Source organism: Eptatretus burgeri, chromosome 2 (assembly GCF_056783735.1).
Source record: "Eptatretus burgeri isolate ZD-2024b chromosome 2, Ebu_testis_v1, whole genome shotgun sequence".
NCBI lineage: Eukaryota > Metazoa > Chordata > Myxini > Myxiniformes > Myxinidae > Eptatretus > Eptatretus burgeri.
The window spans coordinates 84,551,980-84,573,287 of NC_140962.1; the positions used below are offsets into that span (position 1 = coordinate 84,551,980).

Here is a 21,308-nt window from a genome sequence, read left to right on the forward strand (position 1 = left end):
AACGCTTGGAGGAAGTTATGCAACATACGTGAACAAAATGTTCTCAAACTTACTATTTCAAGTTATACATGGCACATGTACATGAACATATGTACAGATTTATGGAGAAAATAAAATAAGTAAATAAGCGCTGGTGTTAGTTGGATGACCGAATCTCACGCGTCCCGATCTTTGAACGCCCCTCGGAGCATGCAACCTGGGAGCAAATGTGCTTTTACATCTTCATCTCCAGAATGCATGCAATGTCATCAAATAATTATATCAGTTGCAATATGTCAACCGCGTTACCTCTACAAACTCAAAAAGCGTAAAGTGGAATCAAAGGCCTGCTACGATGCGAGATAATCAACAAAAAGGAGAAGAAGAAAAAAAAGTGGGAAGTCAAACCGACCTGAGAATTGGCAAACTTCCCTTTGTGCCTTAAGGAGGAAACAGCAGGATATATATATATATATATATATATATATATATATATATATATATATATATATATATATATATATATATATATATATATATATATATATATATATATATAATGCAAAAATGCCAACAGATCCAAACACTTTCTACACTGTCAACATGCAATCCCAACTCATCGAGTTACCAAGCAACTTGCAAGTCACGTTTCCCTTGATGGCAGAAAGGACAAGTTCCAAAGAGAACCTTTAAATGATCAAAATCGACATTCATAATCGGTGATTCAGTAACCTGAGGTTGCAGTGACATGCCACTGTTACTGCCGCTGTGTGATCGCCATTACTTGTGATACTTTAGTCGTCGTCAATTCATTCTCGATGCTCTCGGATGGTGAAAATGCAAATGCACTCGTAATCCTTCGGGTCACGAGTGATCCCACAAAATTGTTGAGCTTGTTCACCATCTCTGGGTTGAGAACCTCGATCACAACCTCTGCCCAGCAACTGCAGCTATAAAATCAATCGCTTCAAACGATACCTTCCTCGTGCACCCTCTCTATAGGCCTTAGTCATTTCCAATCTCCAATTGCCGCTGTCTTGCACTTCCGGGCGGCCTAGCCTCCTCGGATGAGGTGCTTTCACGGGAATGGACGTTTGCAACAAACTCAAACTTAACAGCGCAGACGCAAACGAACACAATGGCAGGCAGTAAGCCAGGGAGGGGCCAAAAAGAACTTACTAAGAAACTTCAGGGCTGTGGTTGAGTTCTGGAATGCTGCGTAGCACAAAATGCCTGCTGCACCGGCATGTTACGGGTTTATTAAATTGCATCCCTGTTTCAGTTCCGTCGGAACGACAAACAGAGGGCACCAACAGGGGTGGATGAAGGATGGGGTGGGAGAAGGGGAAGGGGGGAGGGGGATAGGGCCCGAGAAGTGTTGGAAAAGGCAAGTACAATCCACACTGGGAAAAGCAACAATGACGTCTGATAAGATAGAAAGGCGGCACAGCGTGGAGAGAGAAAGAGAAGTGAGAGGACGAACAAGCAGCCATTGATTTGCACTGTTGCTGTTGTGTTCCAGCTGTTGTGCCAACCCCAACAAGAAAGTTGTGAGACTGGATTCGGACTCAGAATAGGAGTTGGATTGGAGTGGAAGGGAAATGGGAATGCAAAAGCAAGGGTGAGATCGAGCGCACCGAAACGTGACATTTGTGCCTTTTCACGCGGATGTACAAATGAGTGGTGCTCTCAGGTAAACACTGAATCTTATGACTCATGGACATACAAAGGCCCTCAAAACATGCCTCGAAGAGATAAAAATGGCAGAAAAATATGCAAACAGAAGAAGAGCGAAGTTGTTTCTCATAAAAGAGGTGCAATAAAGTTATGAGAGAGGAGAGAGGAGAGAGGAGAGAGGAGAGAGGAGAGAGGAGAGAGGAGAGAGGAGAGAGGAGAGAGGAGAGAGGAGAGAGGAGAGAGGAGAGAGGAGAGAGGAGAGAGGAGAGAGGAGAGAGGAGAGAGGGGAGAGGGGAGAGGGGAGAGGGGAGAGGGGAGAGGGGAGAGGGGAGAGGGGAGAGGGGAGAGGGGAGAGGGGAGAGAGGAGAGAGGAGAGAGAGAGAGAGAGAGAGAGAGAGAGAGAGAGAGAGAGAGAGAGAGAGAGAGAGAGAGAGAGAGAGAGAGAGAGAGAGAGAGAGAGAGAGAGAGAGAGAGAGAGAGAGAGAGAGAGAGAGAGAGAGAGAGAGAGAGAGAGAGAGAGAGAGAACAGAAAAAAAATTTTTAAACGAAATAAACAAATAAAGGGAAATATAAAAATAAGTCTCACCAGAGGTAACTCGAGGGTTCATAGAACACCTTACCCCGCACAATCTTGAGAAACAAGAACATGGGCAGGGTCTGCGAGCAGTAAATTTGATTGGTCGTGATGACGTGAAATTCCGTAATATTTTGTCCAACTACTGCTAAACGGAAGTGTTTTGAAAGTGCCAAAAAGGAGATTTATGTTCGACAGTGTTCAAGTATATAATTAAATTTAAATAAAATAAATATTGTAAAGGCTGGAGACATTTTTTTACGGTATTTACCGCCGTTGGCACAGCGCCTTTTACATCACCTTATTTAACACATTACGCATCAGACCAGACAAGACAAAGCCGTTTCACATCATCACAGGTTGCACATTAACAACACCAATCGAGCGCCTGCACACACAGAGGTAAAAATGCCAAAAAAAAAAAATCAAAGACCACTTGGACATGAGAGGTGCATCCAGATCCTTGCAACAGCAAGTACCAACCGTAACCACCCTTGCCACGACACGTGCAACCACCCGCAAGCCCCGAGACACATTAAAGCGACACCACAAAGACACTACAGGAACATCCTCCAAAACATCCCCCCAATGAACAATGGAAACTACAAAAAACACACCCATACCCACATCACCATAGACTCGATCAACAAACTAGGCCCAAACAGCATCTTGAGCAGTAAACCCCCACCTATCCATGACACAGAACAACTACTCTCCAGGTACGATCGAGTTCACCTCGCACGTCTCCGCTGTGGACACCACCCACAGCTCTTACATGACAACCACAGACTAGACGACACCACCGACGACACCTGCAACATCTGCCAGGCCGCTACACACACACACCAAAACACATTATGGATGACTGCACGGTCCTGCCTCCACTTAGGCAACACCACAACATCATAGATGTAATGGATCTCTGGGTCGCTCCTGGGAGATCGATCGGCCATCTTCTGCCTGTTCGAGCAGAACTGACCAGGGCAACCAAACAACACCAACAACAACACGTTACATTAGTTCTTCATGCCTGTCGTACGCCTCCTTTATGATGTCCTTAAAAACAGGACGTTTCCTGCTTGGAATAATTTTCAATTTCGTTTCATTGCCAGATAGGCAGACAAACTAAAATTTTTTTTATCTCACTCCTCTCTGCGCACGTGCAATCGGGACAAATTCAGAGCCAAAGTACCGCTAAACTACAGGTTACCTTTCCAATTCATGTTCAAAATATAACATTAAATTGAAATCAAGTTATTCCTCAATCATAAACTGACGTTTATAGGTGCAGAGAGACAGACAGACAGACAGACATTAACAAATTGCTTAACCCTGTCTTTTGATTCACGTGTGCAGAGTAGCAACCACAACATCGAGCGAGCAGTGTTCAAAACACCATTTTAATGGGGGAAAGGGAGAGGGGGATGACAATGACAAGAATGTGGAGGTATGGGGGTGGAGGGGGGGGGGGCGGGGGAGGGAAAAGAAAAATGGGAGGAGGAAAAAAAAAAGTTGTAGCCCTTGAAACACTGGGACAGATCAAGAAGATAATTCTTATGCCAGATCTGTTTTTTAATTAGAAAATAAATCTAAGCGAAAGAAAGGAAAATCAAAATTTGGAAAAAACGATGCATGACATTTTTGGAAAACAAGGGAAGGGTATAAAAGGGGACAAACCATGTGAAATCGACTTTATGGTACACACACCTGACCATATTCAAATTATTGTACGTTTTAGGATGTTACCGAGACACCTTTCACGGGGTGTACGCCAACGTTTTAGCGCCAACTCGTGTTTTGAAATTTTGCCTCGAGACAAAGGGGTAACATCCCCCGGACAACAAGAACGCTCAGTATTGGAGACATTTTGCAGCTGCTGTAGACTAAAAACAATTTCAGATATCCTCACAAACATTGGTGTGCTGTTTGAAAACCTATACACTCTTTCTGTTGCCACTACCTTTCTAGGGATACCACTCCATGCATCAACTACTCTCTGAGTGAAAGACCCTTGTGTTACTACAGTCCAAACTCTCCTCCTCTTTACTCTCAGGCTATGGCTCCTATTCACATCATTGTCTATTGTGCTGAAAAACTCTTCTGCACTTATTTTGTCTTTCCCATTCATTATCTTCAACATCTCAATCAAATCCCCTCGTAACAGTCTCCTTTCAAAAGTATAAAGCCCAATCTCTCTGAGCCGCTCTGAACCGTCTCGATGGCAACTATGTCCTTCCTGAGTTGTGATCACCAAAACAACACAATATTCCAGATGAGGCCTCACTAAATTCCTATACAGTGTTAAAACTACCTCTTTTCATTTCTACAATTCATCCTCATACGAATACATCCAAAAACCCTGTTAGCTTTACCTTCAGCTGCTTGGTGTTCTGTATGTCCCCCCCCCCCCCACCGTGTACATTACCACCCCCAGATCCTTCTCTACCCCATAATTGTGGACTGGTGTTTGTGCGTTTGTTTGTTGCGCTACTCCTCCTACAGTTCTGGGCCAATTACATCTAGACTTGATACATAGGATCAGCATGACCCCAAATAATGTATCGGGGTGTTTTTATCTTTTCCGGTGCCTTGGGGAGTGAGGGGGAGGGGGGGCGTAAGTTCTCCTTGTAAATGTGTATTACAAGGTATTACAAGTCCCCACCATTCAGAGTACAGTCTTTCTGTCCCCACGTTTTCCAGTACAGTGAGGTGTTTTGAATTATAAGCAGTCGGTATGTTTTTGTTTCAAGCATGTAACCCAGGTTTATTATATTTCATTTTTTGCCGATACAGAGTTGTCAGTTCCCAATCCGTCCATCCATTGGGACCAGACTGTGCAGAGCATTGGTGAGCTGCCTAAGCAGTCTCCTTGGCTATTGGGCACAATCCTGGACGGGTCACCACTCCAACACAGTATACCAGCAAGCTGGTACTCATTTTTACTGACCTCGGAAGGATGACAGACTGAGTCAACCCCACCTGATATTAATTCAACAGCTGATTGGGATTTGAACTCAGGATCCGAGGATCCCAAGCCAACACCAAGCATACAGTTCCCTATACACCGCCCAAATAAAGGTATGCATCAGAAGAACGTGTTGCATGCTTGGAACACAATCGCCTATTGGACAGGTACTCTGCTAATTATCTATACCAATAAACATCAATGTGTGTCAGTGTGCGTGTGTGTCAATGTGTGTGTGTGTCTCCTCCATAACTCCAAAATCATGAAATCTAGCAGCCTGAAACTTTGCAAGCATACGAAGGGAACTCCAAAGAAGTGCAAGAGTGAAAATCGGGTGTTTGGATTAATTAAAACACCCCTTTTGAAGGTAATAATCAAGAGCCATATTTAATTATATCCTTCATCAGGTGCATCCTTGGTCACCTCGCTCTCTGGGGTTTTAAGGCGTATCCTGGGTTACCTCGCTGGGGTCTGAATCCACCATGTTTTTTGGCCTGATCAACCCTGCCCTGACCTGGAACAATCCACAATGATTTCTTTAAAATAAAGTTTTGGTTTTTTTTCTTCACTTTCCTCACTCGTATTATCAAATGCCTGCTCATCATAGCTACAAATCGTTGGGTACATTGCAATGCTTATAAACACCAAGAGAAACCAGCATTTATGGCTTTATTTCATTTCCGCACATGCCATAACCGCAAAAATCTCAAAAACTAAGCCGAATTACAAAATTTGAGCTCCAGGATTGAAGAAAGCAGAAGTTCCGACTTCAAAAAAAAAAGTGTTCATTTGTCCAATTCGGACATAGTTTGGACATTTGAATGTAGCTGTCGCTTGCCAAGGTAGCCGTCAATACCAAACATTAAATTGGAGCGCTTTCTTGAGTGCTTAAGCTGCTTGCCGAGCACGAAACAGTCGACGATAAAGTTCATATCCCGATCGGGATATACAGTTGGCAGTTGCTACAAGGGAGGGATACATGTGTGGGTACACAGGTGATCCTTTATCAACACCTGTTCTGCTAACACGTTTTCGCTACAGCACGTATTTAAATCAACAACAACCACGCTCCATCATTCTGGCGGAGTCGTTCATGAGGAGCACGATTCTAACTGCATGAGAAGCTCCAAGGTGTGGAGGGAGATGGAGAATGTCCTGAAATGTTATGAGGAGTTCTACGAACAGAAAATGAAAGCAGCCACTCAAGTCTCCATTTATATGAAGTTCTTCAAAAAAATTAGATGTGAATCAGCCTCCATTTCATCTTATAAGCCTTCAACCTCAACTGTGCAGCCTGCCACACCTGAATAAGCCTGCCACAAACAATATGTACTGGATCCAACCCAAAGCATAATAACACCTATTAACAAGTGAGCACAATATATGCCCAAACAAGAAGGTATATAATATACAGAATTGTGTTACTACATGGAAAACAGCATCCTGGTTGCCATGGCAACCACTTTAGATGACGAACGGACGTCGCGACACACCGTCTCCACAGTCTGTACCTATGTACCAAATATGAAACGTGAAAGTTGAAAACTTTGGGAGTTAGAGTGCGGACAGGAACGGACGGACGGACGGACGGAATCACATAATACGTCCCGAGATATATATATATATATATATATATATATATATATATATATATATATATATATATATATATATATATATATATATATATATATATATATATATATATACATATATATATATACATATATATATATATATATATATATACATATATATATATATATACATATATATATATATACATATATACATATATACATATATATATATATATATATATACATATATATATATATATATATACATATATATATATATATATATATATATATATATACATATATATATATATATATATCGGGCGTATAAAAAGTAATTCATTTAAATGCTTTTATTTGTTACATGTTATATTTTCACACATTGTTTACTGCTTTTTTGCCCCTCCTCACTCCCCCACCCCTCCTCACTTCCCCCTGCTTCCTCAATCCCTCCACCCCTCCTCACTTCCCGCTTCTTCCTCGATCCCCCACCCCTCCTCGGTCTCCCTGCCTCCTCGCCCCTCCCTTCTCTCCGCGGTCTCCCTGCCTCCTCGCCCCTCCACCCTCTCCGCGGACTCCCTGCCTCCTCGCCCCTCCACCCTCTCCGCGGTCTCCCTGCCTCCTCGCTCCTCCACCCTCTCCTCGGTCTCCCTGCCTCCTCGCTTCTCCACCCTCGACTCGGTCTTCTGCCTCCTCGCTCCTCCACCCTCTCCTCGGCCTCCCTGCTCGGTCTCCTTGCCTCCTCGCTTCTCCACCCTCTCCTCGGTCTCCCTTCCTCCTCGCCCCTCCACCCTCTCCGCGGTCTCCCTGCCTCCTCGCTCCTCCACCCTCTCCTCGGTCTCCCTGCCTCCTCGCTTCTCCACCCTCTACTCGGTCTTCTGCCTCCTCGCTCCTCCACCCTCTCCTCGGCCTCGCTGCTCGGTCTCCCTGCCTCCTCGCTTCTCCACCCTCTCCTCGGTCTCCCTTCCTCCTCGCCCCTCCACCCTCTCCGCGGTCTCCCTGCCTCCTCACTCCTCCACCCTCTCCTCGGTCTCCCTGCCTCCTCGCTTCTCCACCCTCTACTCGGTCTCCCTGCCTCCTCGCTTCTCCACCCTCTACTCGGTCTTCTGCCTCCTCGCTCCTCCACCCTCTCCTCGGCATCCCTGCTCGGTCTCCCTGCCTCCTCGCTTCTCCACCCTCTCCGCGGACTCCCTGCCTCCTCGCCCCTGCACCCTCTCCGCGGTCTCGCTGCCTCCTCGCTCCTCCACCCTCTCCTCGGTCTCCCTGCCTCCTCGCTTCTCCACCGTCTACTCGGTCTTCTGCCTGCCCCCTCCACCACCCTCTCCTCGGCATCCCTGCTCGGTCTCCCTGCCTCCTCGCTTCTCCACCCTCTCCGCGGACTCCCTGCCTCCTCGCCCCTCCACCCTCTCCGCGGTCTCCCTGCCTCCTCGCTCCTCCACCCTCTCCTCGGTCTCCCTGCCTCCTCGCTCCTCCACCCTCTCCTCGGTCTCCCTGCCTCCTCGCTCCTCGGTCTCCCTGCCTCCTCGCTCCTCGGTCTCCCTACCTCCTCCCTCCTCGGTCTCCCTACCTCCTCCCTCCTCGGTCTCCCTATCTCCTCCCTCCTCGGTCTCCCTACCCCCTACCTCCTCGCTCTCCCTACCTCCTCACTCATCGGTCTCCCTACCTCCTCGCTCTTCGGTCTCCCTACCTCCTCGCTCCTCCACCCTCTCCTCGTCTCTCTACCTCCTCGCTCCTCCACCCTCTCCTTGGTCTCCCTACCTCCTCCACCCTCTTTTTTCCCCCCCACCACCCCTCTTTAGTATACCCGTCATCCGGATGGTGGTTATCTCCATATGTGTCTGGCCGGTGGTTGTGCCCGGACCGTGATAATCTCCAGACAAACCCTCTCCTCGCGCTGCCTTACCTTGCCCTCCCCTCAGGCTCCCTTACTTTGCCCTCCCCTCTCGCTGCCTTACCTTGCCCTCCCCAAGCACCGCCTTACCTTGCCCTCCCCGAGCACCGCCTTACCTTCTTGCCCTCCCCGGGCGCCACCTTACCTTGCGCGCCCGAGCGCCGCAGTCCCACCCCCTGCCGCTTCCCCCACCCCCTGCCGCTTCCCCCACCCCCTGCCGCCTCACCCCTCGTGCTGCACTTCCCCTCACCCCTCGCACTGCGCATCCCCCACCTCTCGCTGCCTTCCCCATTCCCTCCCCTCAAGCTATCCTCCTCCCAAACCCCCTACCCCACCATACAATCTCAGGAGGTTGAGGAGAGGAAGGGGTGTCAAAGAATGTGTGAATTGGACAAATGAAAGTTTCTTTTTTAGCAGTTTTTTTTTTAAACCCCACTGCTTTTCATCAAGCTCCTCCATCAAACACGTGTCCAGAACACCCCCTTTCCCCATATCCCCCCCACCCCCCTCATCCTCCTTAATATTCCCGTCAGCGAAGCGACGGGTTGTATTTGCTGGTGAATAATAATGGTCCCAGTACCGATCTCTCATGTACCACACTACTTACATCTTCCCAGCCAGACTTACTCCTACTCACAGCAACTCTGATTCCCATCCTGAAGGCAGTTTCTAATCCAGTTATCTTCCTGACCAGCCAGCCACTCCACAAGTGCTCACCTTGGCTGAAAACCTCCTATGTGGTAATGTGGTACCTTATCAAATGCCTTCTGAAAGTCATGTGTCCATTCACAAACAACTTCAAAGAACTCAAATACATCTATCTCCCTTTGGTGAATCTGTGTTGACTACCTTTAATACAGGACTTTCAAAATGACATAATCCACCAAAGAATGATTGGCGAGCATGCCTAGAAACCCGAACGTCAATGGTCATTGCGGCAGGGAACGTATATTGTGCGTGTCAGATAAGGAATGTTTCACCCAAAATGGCTCACAAAGCTTTTAAAAGAAGCTGAAAATACTTGGAAATGTACCTGAGAGAAATGGGTGGGTGTGCCTCTGCACAACAAAATATTTGAAGAACTTTCTGAACTGGCCCAAAAAGTTGACATCTTGCAATCCATACTGCAAAAACTCATGACGCGGAACCATGCTAGGCCTGTGGACAGCACATTCCACCTGACCTCCCCAATCATCCCTGTCAATGCATTTTGAACCTTGCTTGATTACCTCGTGTGAAGATGGCAGGCTTGGTGATATGTTTAATGAACGTCTGCAATTGGAAAGACGATGTCATCATTTCGAGCATTCAAGCAGACTTCCCACAGGGAGACACATTGTCTGGTTTGGGTGATTCTTAACACCGATGACAAGGTGATATTCACTATTAGGTTGAGGAGAAGGGGTTAGAAGTGGGAGTGGGAGTGGGAATGGTATGGGCTGAGGGTGCTGCTATAAATAAATATTTTTTGTTTGGTTCCAGCCACAAGAGAAATTATATTAGATTTTTGCATCTATTGGTGAAAGGAGATGTGTGTGTGTGTGTGCATGCAGATCTAATTCGCCAACATGTGGTGGAGTATTAATTACCATTCATACTGTCTCATCAAAATGCTTCTGCATAGAATAACAGTGAAGATGGAAACAAAATAATACCTGAAATGCATTTGTACCGGTCATACTATAAACACCCCCCAGAGACAAACACCGCCCATACGCGGCCGGAGACAAACACTGCTCGGGCACGTCTGGAGACAAACTCCTGTACGGACACACACACCGCTCGGATATGTCTGGAGATAGGGGGAGAGAGATATGTGTGTGGGAAGGTGCTGCTCTGTATTAGGTGGGGGCAGAGCGAGGATGGGACAGAGAGAGAAAAAGGGAGAGGCGGGTGGTGGGGAGTGGAGTTAGCAAAGAGAAAATTATATGCTTCACAAGCACGCACAAACATGCACGCACACAAATGGTGCTTGGCTGATATTGGCAAATCTTCAGGAATCAGCATATTTAAACCAGTGTGAATCCCGACTACAGTACATACTATATACTGTTACGAATCTGGAAGCCATGAGCACACAACATACAGGTCCTATAGAACAGTTATATCGGTAAGTATGTGTCTTTAGTTAGGGTCCCCGTCCGTTTAATGGGTGAATAAATGTAGTGCGCTGAGTTACTTTGATAGTCAGGGTTTTCATCGTGAGGTAACACGAATCCCCGAAATGATTGTCTGGGTGTGTGTGGTTAAGTGTATGAATGGTGTGAGTGTGTCGAAAGGTGTGCAGAACGCGAGTGTCATGGCGTGCGTGAGTGCATGGGAGGAAGTTGACGATGGACCGGTCCAGACGGGAGACGGGTGTAGCGAGCCTTTTGCGGAATATAAAGTTATTGTGGCAACCGCGCCGGCTTCGCAGGACGGAGCGTGTGAGGCCCGTTCGGCATTTAGCGAATGGCCCTCGTGCACGCGTCTTTGTGGAGGGATTCCGGCGCGGAAACGCTCCGCATGGGATTCAACAAGGCCTCACGGACGGCTAAAATGGTGGCGAGTGTTGGATGAATTCGGAACACGCGGGTTCCCACGTGGGCGCGTGTGCGGGGCTCCACGTGCTGCATACCGCGTGTTCTGTTCGTGGAACGCACGGAGCAGGCTCCTGGGACGATGCGCTTGTGCCAACCTGCACGGGAAACCGCGCAGGCTCGGTGCGCGGGTGAAGTCATCGGCCCGGACCTCGCGGCACGAGCTTTGGGCAAACAGTGCACGTCGTCCCGCGTGGGGAATCCCGCGAAAGCGAGCGCTTGTTGGGATGTGCAGGGTGACGTCATGGCTGCACGTATCGCCCGTTGGAAGGGACGGACGGGCATGCCGTAAACCGCCACCATGGCGCTGCAGAGAGAAAAAAATCCTCGTTCCAAATACACAGCCCGTTGTTTGGGCAAAGGAGCACTAGTTAGTGGGATGGGTTAGTTTAGCTAGACTGGCTTCATGGGGACATGAGTTGTTCCTCATGGAGCCCGTGAAATGGGTTAGTTAGAGGGATTTTAGGTTAGATTTAGAAATGGATTTTGGGAGACACGGACAGACATAGCATAGTGATAGAGTTAAAAGGAACGTGCTATAGAATAAGGGATATGCTAGATAGGGGGAGGTAGATAGTAGAGTGTTGGTGTGGAAATAAAAATTGAAAGAAACATGTTGAGTGAATGAGGGGCAGCGGGCCTGAGTGTGTATGGAGCGAATGTGGAATGCATGGTGCGAATGACTGAGTGGGGGGAGGAGTGAATCCCACCCATGGGACCCCAGGGTCAGTGTAATGTTAGTTAGGGGGTTAATCAAATTTACTAAAAGGAGGTCGTTCTGTGGTTGGTGTTGAGTGAAGGCACGGTACCCATTTGGAGGGGTGCAGGAGTAAAATTGACCGGCTGGGAGCGTGGCTTGGGAAGGTGAGTACTGGGTAGTGGGCACCCCGGGCACCGAAGTAGTCGGCCAGAGTAGGCCAAGGGTCCAAGGGACCGGGATAGTGTACTGGGCATGGGCGACCCGCGGAACGGGACCCGGAGCACCAAAGATGCCACGTGGGCATGGAAGGGCGGCAATGCCGGGAAGGGCAACCCCACGCGTTCATAGGGAGCAGGTAGGCTCGGAGACAGCCTCAGGGCTCGGGGGTGCTATAGTTAGAGTTCGGCAGAGGGGGAATCCCTGCCAAGTGAGCCACGCTGCCCAGCCACAAAATTGTGCAAGGGCCCGAAGGAAAATTGGAGGGCTTGGCAAAAATTTATAATGGACACCAACACAGGCGACAGGAATCATGGATTTTAGAAACGATAGTTTAAGTGACGGGCGAAGGCCTTGCGGACGATGTAGGCGATGTACCCTTCGTGCGTCGCCGTCGCGCGGCGCGTGCTCCGTGCGCTTTGCTGCGATGAGTAGGAGGGCCGCCGCGGTGACGCTGAAGCCTTGGGCGCGGGCCCGGGTGGAGCCGCCGTGGGTGCAGATCTTAGTGGTAGTAGCAAATATTCAAACGAGAAACTTTGAAGGCCGAGGTGGAGAAGAGTTCCATGTGAACAGCGCTTGGACATGGGTGAGCCGGTCCTAAGTAACAGGCAAAGGCGATAGGTTGGGGGGAGACAGTAGGGTAAGTCCAAGCCCATGTTCAGAGCGGCCGGCACCACCGCACTCCCTCCAGACCCACACGGAACGAGACCAGAGGCCGGCCAGCTTCACCTGCTGGCCTGTTGTGCTGTATCACCTGTTCCGCATCTGCCTTGCCATGCCTCGTTTGCCTGCCTTTGTCAGAACCCCATGCCTGCTACCCTATTTGCATTGCCCCTGTGTTCACCATCTCAACCATGTGCGCCAGGACCATCACCAGTGTTTTGCAAGGACTGCCCTGTCGGCAGCCACTCCAAGCACTGCATTGTGCAGCCCGTGCATTTTTGTGTTTTGCGTCCATGTCAATCCATTTCACTGTGCCAGAGACTTCTTTCAAGCCACCAACAATGACTGTGGTTGTGACTTTTTCTTCCTTGTAAATCACAGGTCCTGGGCCATGCTAAGTGTAAATAGATAAGTTAAGGTAAAAATTGTAAATAAGTTTGCAACCCACCTGTAGTTTGTCATAGCGCCGACAATTTTAGTTGTCGTCTGTGTGAGTCTGTTAGTTAGTTACGCAGCGCATTAGGTTATTTATTTTTGGGACATGTATGAAAAAATGTCGCACTCAGGGATCCGAAGGTAGTGTACCAGAGGAAAACTTACACATGGTGGTCACACGAAAATTTGACGACTCAGGACGAGTCTGTAAAAAGGGGAGGGGGTAGTGTTGCGAATCTGGAAGCCATGAGCACACAACATGCAGGCCCTATAGGACAGTTATATCGGTAAGTATGTGTCTTTAGTTAGGGTCCCTGTCCCTCGTTTAATGAGTGAATAAATGTACTTGCGCTGTGAGTTACTTTGATAGTCAGGGTTTTCTTTCATTTTTACACCCCCCCTAACTACGACAATACCAGCATCACCTTCGCCTCGCTCTGACCGACGCCATTGCCTACGTGCATGTCAGCACGTACATGGGTGTAGCCCACGCAGAATACAGTTCATCTGGCTGTTTGGTGGGCGAAGCCCACGCAGAATAATGTTCCTCTGCCTGTTTGGTGGGCGGAGTTCAAGGAGGAGCCTCGCGACGGTGAGGAAGGCGGTCCGCGTGATGTCACCACACCCCCGGGCCAATCGACGAACTTGCCGCTCGTTTTGGCCAGTGACAGGGCGATGAGTGATTGTGCGCGCCAAAACCAGCCAGTGAGGGAGAGCGGGGAGGGGGAGGCATACCCCCCCCCCGAGACAGGGTGAAGAAGGGTGCGGCGCGTTCGGACAGTGGAAGGAGCTCGAGATTCAGAGATCCTGCCGCCAACAGAACCACAAGGGGTGAACGCGGTCTCTCTGAAGGATACAGAGGAGAGGTTTGGTTGCCAGAACGAGCGCCGAGCGGAGCTGAGAAGGCTGATCGCGGCTCGCCGGTGTCTGGATTCTGCTCACCTCTCGCTAGTGCCTGGTTCGAATCAGCTCGAAGACCACACGAGGTGGACAGGTCCGAAGCAGGCTCTGGTCTTCAGCTCGTCTTTCCCCTCCGAGCTGGGGGCCTCAATAAAGGCTGGGGCCACTGTTTCTTTTGTGTGTGTGTGTGTGTGTGGCGCCAGTCCCGTAAGTAGGAATTGTATAAGTGCTCTTGGCTGTACATACGTGCTTCTCTATTATTCGGATAACTCTGCTTCTTGCGTGCCCCACTGCCCCATATATATATATATATATATATATATATATATATATATATATATATATATATATATATATATATATATATATATATATATATATATATATAGTTGAAAGTGTGTCTGTCTGTGTGTCTGTGTGCGTGTTTCTCTGTGACCTATGCACGCGAAAAGTACTGGACTGATCCTCACCAAACTTCACATGCTGACAGAACATGTACCCGGGAGTGTCCCGATGTAAAAGAATTGTACTTCCGACTTCCGGTTTCCGAATTATGACGTCATCACCTGATTTCGTAGCGTTAATTTTTCAAGTTCAGCCGATTGACATGGAGCCAACGCCATTTGCAATAGAATGAAAAAATAATGCTACAGTCAATTGAAGACAATGACTTTCAACCTCCCGGTTTCCGAATTATGACGTCATCACCTGATTGCGTAACGTTAATTTTTCAAGTTCAGCCGATTAACATGGGACCAACGGAATTTTCTAGAGAATGAGAAATTAATACTACATCAATTGAAGACAATGACTTCCAACTTCCCGGTTTCCGAATTATGACTTATGCATTCGACACACTTGCAAAAATGACCGGATGTATATTATACCGTATAATGATATAATAATCATCTGTAAGTCATATTTTATTAACATTTTCTTTGTTCATTATTGTTATAACCATGGTTATAAAAACCATTTTTATTGTTACTATATAACGTTTTTACGTCACTTCGGCCTGGATTTGGGATCAGCGATCAAATAATGTAAATCACGATTAAAAATTTTTTTTGATGATGCGGGAGTTATCTTTATTAAAATCAGTAGAGGAAATATACACCATGTCTGATATTTGGGTCTTTCTTGTCTCCGACGATGCCTTTATCTCCAGGGACGCATCATTCCCCATGAAAAAAAACGGAAGCAAAAGGTTCATAGCCGACGACACGGATTCAAAATTGCCAGAGTATTGTGTTGTTGTTGTTGTTTACTATTCTCTCATGTGCACGCGTTGAGTATGAAGCTCACTACGTTGGCTATTAAATGCTGTGCGGTGTATAACCACGATCGTGTTTGATTTCTATCTTGCGAATATTAATAAACGCTGTGCAGTGTATAAACACGATCGGGTTCGATTTCTATGTTGTGAATATTGTATCCAGACTATTAAAAGTGTGTGTGTGTATGTGTGTGTGTCAGTGTATGTGTGTGTGTGTCTATGTGTGTGCGTCAGTGTGTTTGTGTGTTTGTGTGTGTGCGTGTCCATGTGTGTGCGTCTGTGTGTTTGTGTGTTTGTGTGTTTGTGTGTTTGTTTGTGTGTGTGTGTGTGTGTGTGTGTGTGTGTGTGTGTGTGTGTGTGTGTGTGTGTGTCAGTGTATGTGTGGCAGCCTCCACAATTTTACAATTAACTGTGACATATACTCCTTCAGACCCACCGTCATCCACGGGATTCCTGTGCGGAGCACAGGTATCCCTGCTAGTTATAAATAAACCCATGTGTTAAATGTATGAGTTTGTTTTTGTGTTTCTTTTATTGGTTTAACATGGTGCGTGTTGAAGAATTTGCCAGGCCGTTGTTACAGCCGTAAGGAGACATTTGGACCGACGGATCTCAGCGATCATCTGCTCGGGTCACACACGGTTCGAGCACGCTAGCGGCTTGTTCCGTACGAGCGCCGTCGAGGGTGTGAATACTCGGTAAACTCGCTACGTGGAGCTCTATGTATTTTGAAGATTGGCAAATAACCCTGTACCACGTGGCGTAATTATTGACGATTCACGGTCCGGTAAGGGACTCGTACCTGTCGGAGTTTTCCGAAAGGTACGATCTAAATTCCGGGTGTTCGGTGGAGCCGACTCTGCTGCTCCACCTAGCAGTCATGCTCGTCGCCGATACCCGGCCCGCAACAATACAACCCAAAAACCTTGAGTAGCTTTTCACCCTTGTTTTGGGGAAACTTCAATAAACAAATTATAAAAACAACGTTGCATTGTAGACGTTTCAGGAGATGTGCATAAACATTAATCTTTTGAAACAGCTGCCAATTGTCATGTGATGGGTGGAAATCAAACTGGCTCTGCAATTTAGAAAACACGTTAATACGGCAAGCGGCTTGGAAATCGGGTGCTATCAAATATATTTTGTTTTGAAACTCACAAAGAGAAGCCATATAACCTTTGTGAATCATGTACTTCTACCTTGAAGCAACTGCCGACTGTACATCCTGATCAGGACATGAACTGTACCGTTATCAACAGTAGGGCGCTCGGCAAGTGGCTTCAATTAAATGGTTGAAAAGGAACGGCTGGCCAGGCTGTGGCTGCATACCATATAGGATCCCTTTCACTTTAAAACTGGTCTTCACAGCACTGCAGCAATGAAAGAAATTAAATGAATTCGTTCAAATGTCTTTATCCACAAAAGAGTAGTTGTTTAATGTAGAACAACCCAGGAGACGTCGCAAAGTTTAATCGCTCATGAAATAAACATTACAGATAATCTGCCACATTGCCTGCTCGTCTGTGCACGCGTCACGTGGTACATTGGTTCAGGGTTCACGCAAACATTATAACTTTATTTTGAAACATCTGTTTTTCACCAGATTTGCTTCAATTCCCTGTAGAGCACCTCACAAAACCTCCAAAAATATAGATACAGATCTGGCAGACGCTATGGATAGGCAGTCCCTCTGGGGGACAGGGCGCGAGGTCGACATGCATTAAATGATATAGCTCAATGAAGCTGGTTAATTTTGTTACCTTCCTAATTTTTTTGTTTACTCAATATAATTCTCCAAACAGTAGAAAAAGACAAGTTTAATGGTTTGGAAATTTCACCCTTTCTTGTGTATGTATGGAGAAGGAGGGAACATAGCCTTGCTTTCTTAAAGTAAATAAGTATATACTGGAGGCTTAGATATAATGTTACGAATTTGGAAGCTTGCTGCACTCAACATACAGGTCCTTATAGAACAGTTATATCGGTAAGTGTGTGTTTATAGTTTGGGCCCCCTACCTGCGTCTAACGGGAATTACATGTGTGCGCTGCGGAGATTCGTTTCCAACAAACCTCCTTCACTCCACTTCACACACCGACACCATCGCCCACGTGCGTTCGGCCACGTACGTGGGCGGAGATTTCCATCGCCTCAGACCGGGATTATGCCCAGGAAGGCAGGGGCGTGCCCCTTGTCCAATCATGCCACAGAGAGCGACTTTCCCACGGTACCTTGGCCAATGAGGGTGGAGAGCGCCTCAGACGGCGATTTGCTCACCCCGGAGGAAAAAAGAATATAAGGAACGCTAGACTGAGAGCTTTTTTGGGAACGATTCTGTAGGTGGTAAAAGGGTCGTGGTCGTGGTCGTGGTCGTGGTCGCGGTGGTCATCATCATCGTGTTGCGGGTTCGAGTCCCGCCGAGCTGGATCATCGTCGCCTCTGATCTTCTTGGCCTTGGTAGATTGGCGCGTGGCCGATTGGAGAGCGCGGTACCTGGTGCTTGGAGTGGCATTGTGTTGCGGGTTCGAGTCCCGCCGAACCGGATCATCGAAGACCACACGAGGTGGACAGGTCCAAGCACAGGCTCTGGTCTCGAGCTCACCTGTCCTCGAGCTGGAGGTCTTCAATAAAGACCCAACGGGTCCGTGTGTGTGTGTGTGTGTGTGTGTGTGTGTGTGTGTGTGTGTGTGTGTGTGTGTGTGTGCGTGTGTGTGTGTGTGCATGTGTGTGTATGTGTGTGTGTGCCCGTCTTTAAGTAGCAACTATATAAGTGCTTTTGCTTGTACATTGACTGCATTTCTTATAGTCGGATAACTGCCCTTCTGTGTTCCCTCCCTGCCTATTGTAAATAAATATCCCTATTGCTGAATGTATCAGCTCGTTTCTGTATTTCTATCATTTGTTTGCCACGCTGCAAACAGGAACTAGGAGGCTTCATTGTTGCCGTAATCGTGCAATTGGCCCGGCAGGAATCTGGTACTCTCCGCTCGGGGTACGGCTCGGATCCGGCTCGGTAACGGCACGGATCGCGCAGATCATGCCGAGGGTGAATTTCCCCGGTAGTTTGGACGACGTGGGTATCTAGGTAAATTGAAATTGGCAATCGACCCTATCCCACGTGGTCGACCTATTGGCGATCTTCGGTCCGATAAGGGACCCGTCGGCTCTGGAGTTATCTGGGGTGACGACCTATAAATCCCGGGTGTTCGGTGGAGCCGACTCTACTGCTCCATCTAGCGGTCGTGCTCGCCACCGAAACTCGGCCCCACAACAATAAGACACGTTATTTCTTTAAATTATCATATTTCACTCTCGATTTCAACACTTATTTAGTCCGGACGATATCCGATCCTCAAAGCCGAAATAATATTTTGATGATATTTTAATTCGTCTGTGAGAGTAGATTGTGGAAAATCATATCATATAATATATGAAATCACTCCAAGCTCCCAATTTGAAAACTATAGTATCGTACTTACAAAAGTGATGTAAACAATGATTCGTAGCTTTGATGAACAGGCATTCAATAATATGAGTGAGGTCTTAGTTATTTTATAACTTGGTTTACACAGTTCTTCAGCTAAAATGTAGGGTCGGTAGGTCAAAATATAAATATAAATATAATTTCAATCTTTAGAAATCATATATTTTTATGATTTTTTTTCGGATGTTCCATGGAAAAGACAAGGGTAGGTGGGGGGAAAATAAATATAAATCCCGGACCAGGAGGATCTAAGAAAACATTGAAGATGGAAAACCATTCAAATACAGGATGCCATTGTTCACTGTATCATCTGATGTGAAAAACAATAAAGAAGGATTAAAACTTGTTTTTCCAATATAGTCTGGCATGTTTTTCTTATAGAAACCTGTTGGATCATCAAACAAATGGAAACAATGCTGAGAAAATTACTGTCCAAGTCGTAGATGTGTGCGTGCACACCAGTGCATAGTGCTGGATATGATTTTAAAAAGGTGTCTACTACGAGTCAACACGCTCAAAACGGTCAATCAGAGCCATAACCAGCTCTTACTTTTCAGCGGACATCTGATCGTACCATCTACCCATCCCCATGAGCACATCAAAGGCTGATTTCTGGTCCGTTGAAGGCTGAACATCATCATCTCGCAGGGAAACTTTGACGTACTTGGCACCAAAATCTTTCAATACGAACAGCGGTGTACAACTTCGACGGAAACAAAATTGGCACGATCGAGAGTAGCCTGCGAATCATCACTACTGCTGCACTGAATTGATGCAATAGTTCGGCCAGAATATTCGTCGTCAAGATGTTGGGTGATTAAATCACCAATACAGTCACTCAAATTTATACCGCTGACATACTTAACAATCACTTTCGCCCCAGAAACCACAGTCAATCTGAACCATGCTGGCCACTGCTCAGACGCCATGACCGAAGACTACTGCGCAGTTTGGTTAAAGGTGACTCGGCAGGTGCATGCGCACGAAATTATATTTTGAAAATAAATGCCGACTTTTACATTTCGGGTTTTGAAACTTTTGCACCCTCGGCGGAAAATTTATAAATATAAAAGGCTAAAAATGTGTTTTATATTTATATTTCATTTCGGCAAATATACCGTCGGTGGATCTGTAAACCAAGTTATAAAATAACGAAGGCCTGAAGAAAAAAAAAAAAAAAAAAAAACTTTCATTAAGAAATCGTAGCAGCCTGTTCCAAGTCAAAGCATGGTTGAGCAGGCCGAACAAAATGGTGAATGAAGACCCCAGCGAGGTTACCAAGGATACGCCTTCAGACCCCAAGAGCGAGGTGACCGAGGATGCCCCTCATGAAGGATATACTTAAATATGGCCGTTAATCATCTTCAAAACGGGTGTTTTAATGAACCCAAACACCCATTTGTCAGTCATGCACTTCCTTGGCATTCCCTTCATATGCTTGCAAAGTTTCAGGTTGAGAGGTTTCATGGTTTTGAAGTTATGGAGGAGACACACACCGATATTTATTGGTATAGATAGGCATGGATCTGCATTGTTAAATGCTCCATCTCGTTTTGTCTATCGTTTTCGTTGTCGCCTCAATTCTCTAATAATCGCATACTCTATAATTATCTTGCGAAATAATTTAAAACGCTTTGTTTATTCCCATTCTTGCGAGACTAGATTTTATCATTTCGCACTTTCATTCAGCCAATATGGATTACACAAATCATTGTTTTAATCCCTCAATCCAAAACTTCTCTTGGGCTTTTTTTAAAATTTATTTTCCAATACAATCTTCTTTCCCATTCCCAAATCGACTTCTGCCAATGTTTGCATTTTATTTATTTATTTTTTTTTTTTTTTTTTTTTTTTACAACGTACATGCCATTGTTGCACTCTACTGGATAATAAAGCGAGAGGTCAAAACTACGGGTGGATTCTTAAAAAGAGGAGGAAGAGTTAATGCAGATGGTATGCAGGAAAAGCAAGTTAAGTACTTAATTCAGCGCTGTAAAATTCTGCAGTTTCAGTTCCACCCTTACCTTACATAATCACAAGACGTAGATCGTCAAACCGATCATAGAAGTGTGGTATGCATGAGCCGGTGATGGATGCTCCTCCTCAATGGATAAATAGATCAACGTTTAGATTGTGCGATCGAGTTTAAAGGTTGGAGCCACCTCTCGCTTTTTGTGATCACATCCGAGTCCGTATTGGGTATCATCAAGAACAGCTACAACAGACGTTATTTTTTTTCCAATCACTTTGTCATTCGGGATACACAATCCAGACATTGTAACAAATCCATTCCACACCATGAGCACAGACAAGGTATCCAGCATTCGAACCGGAAACCTTTATTTACGATACGTCAATCGCAACCATCAAAGTTGCGCCACCAAGATCTGT

General features: G+C 46.5%; 1 protein-coding gene across 8 annotated transcripts in view; it reads right to left on the bottom strand.

Moving 5' to 3' along the window:
* Nucleotides 1–21,308, bottom strand: part of LOC147032470 (uncharacterized) — a 116,967-nt gene that overhangs the window by 91,510 nt on the left and 4,149 nt on the right. Inside the window, exon 1 of one of the 8 annotated variants that reach the window (XM_085870116.1) lies at nucleotides 1,159–1,293. The exons of 4 other annotated variants lie outside the window; for them this stretch is intronic. The gene's annotated coding sequence lies outside the window, so the exon portion shown is untranslated. Of the gene's footprint in view, nucleotides 1–607; nucleotides 630–711; nucleotides 1,110–1,158; nucleotides 1,294–21,308 lie in introns of those variants that run through there. 3 more of the 8 variants (XM_085870117.1, XM_085870113.1, XM_085870115.1) reach the window with 3 other exon arrangements.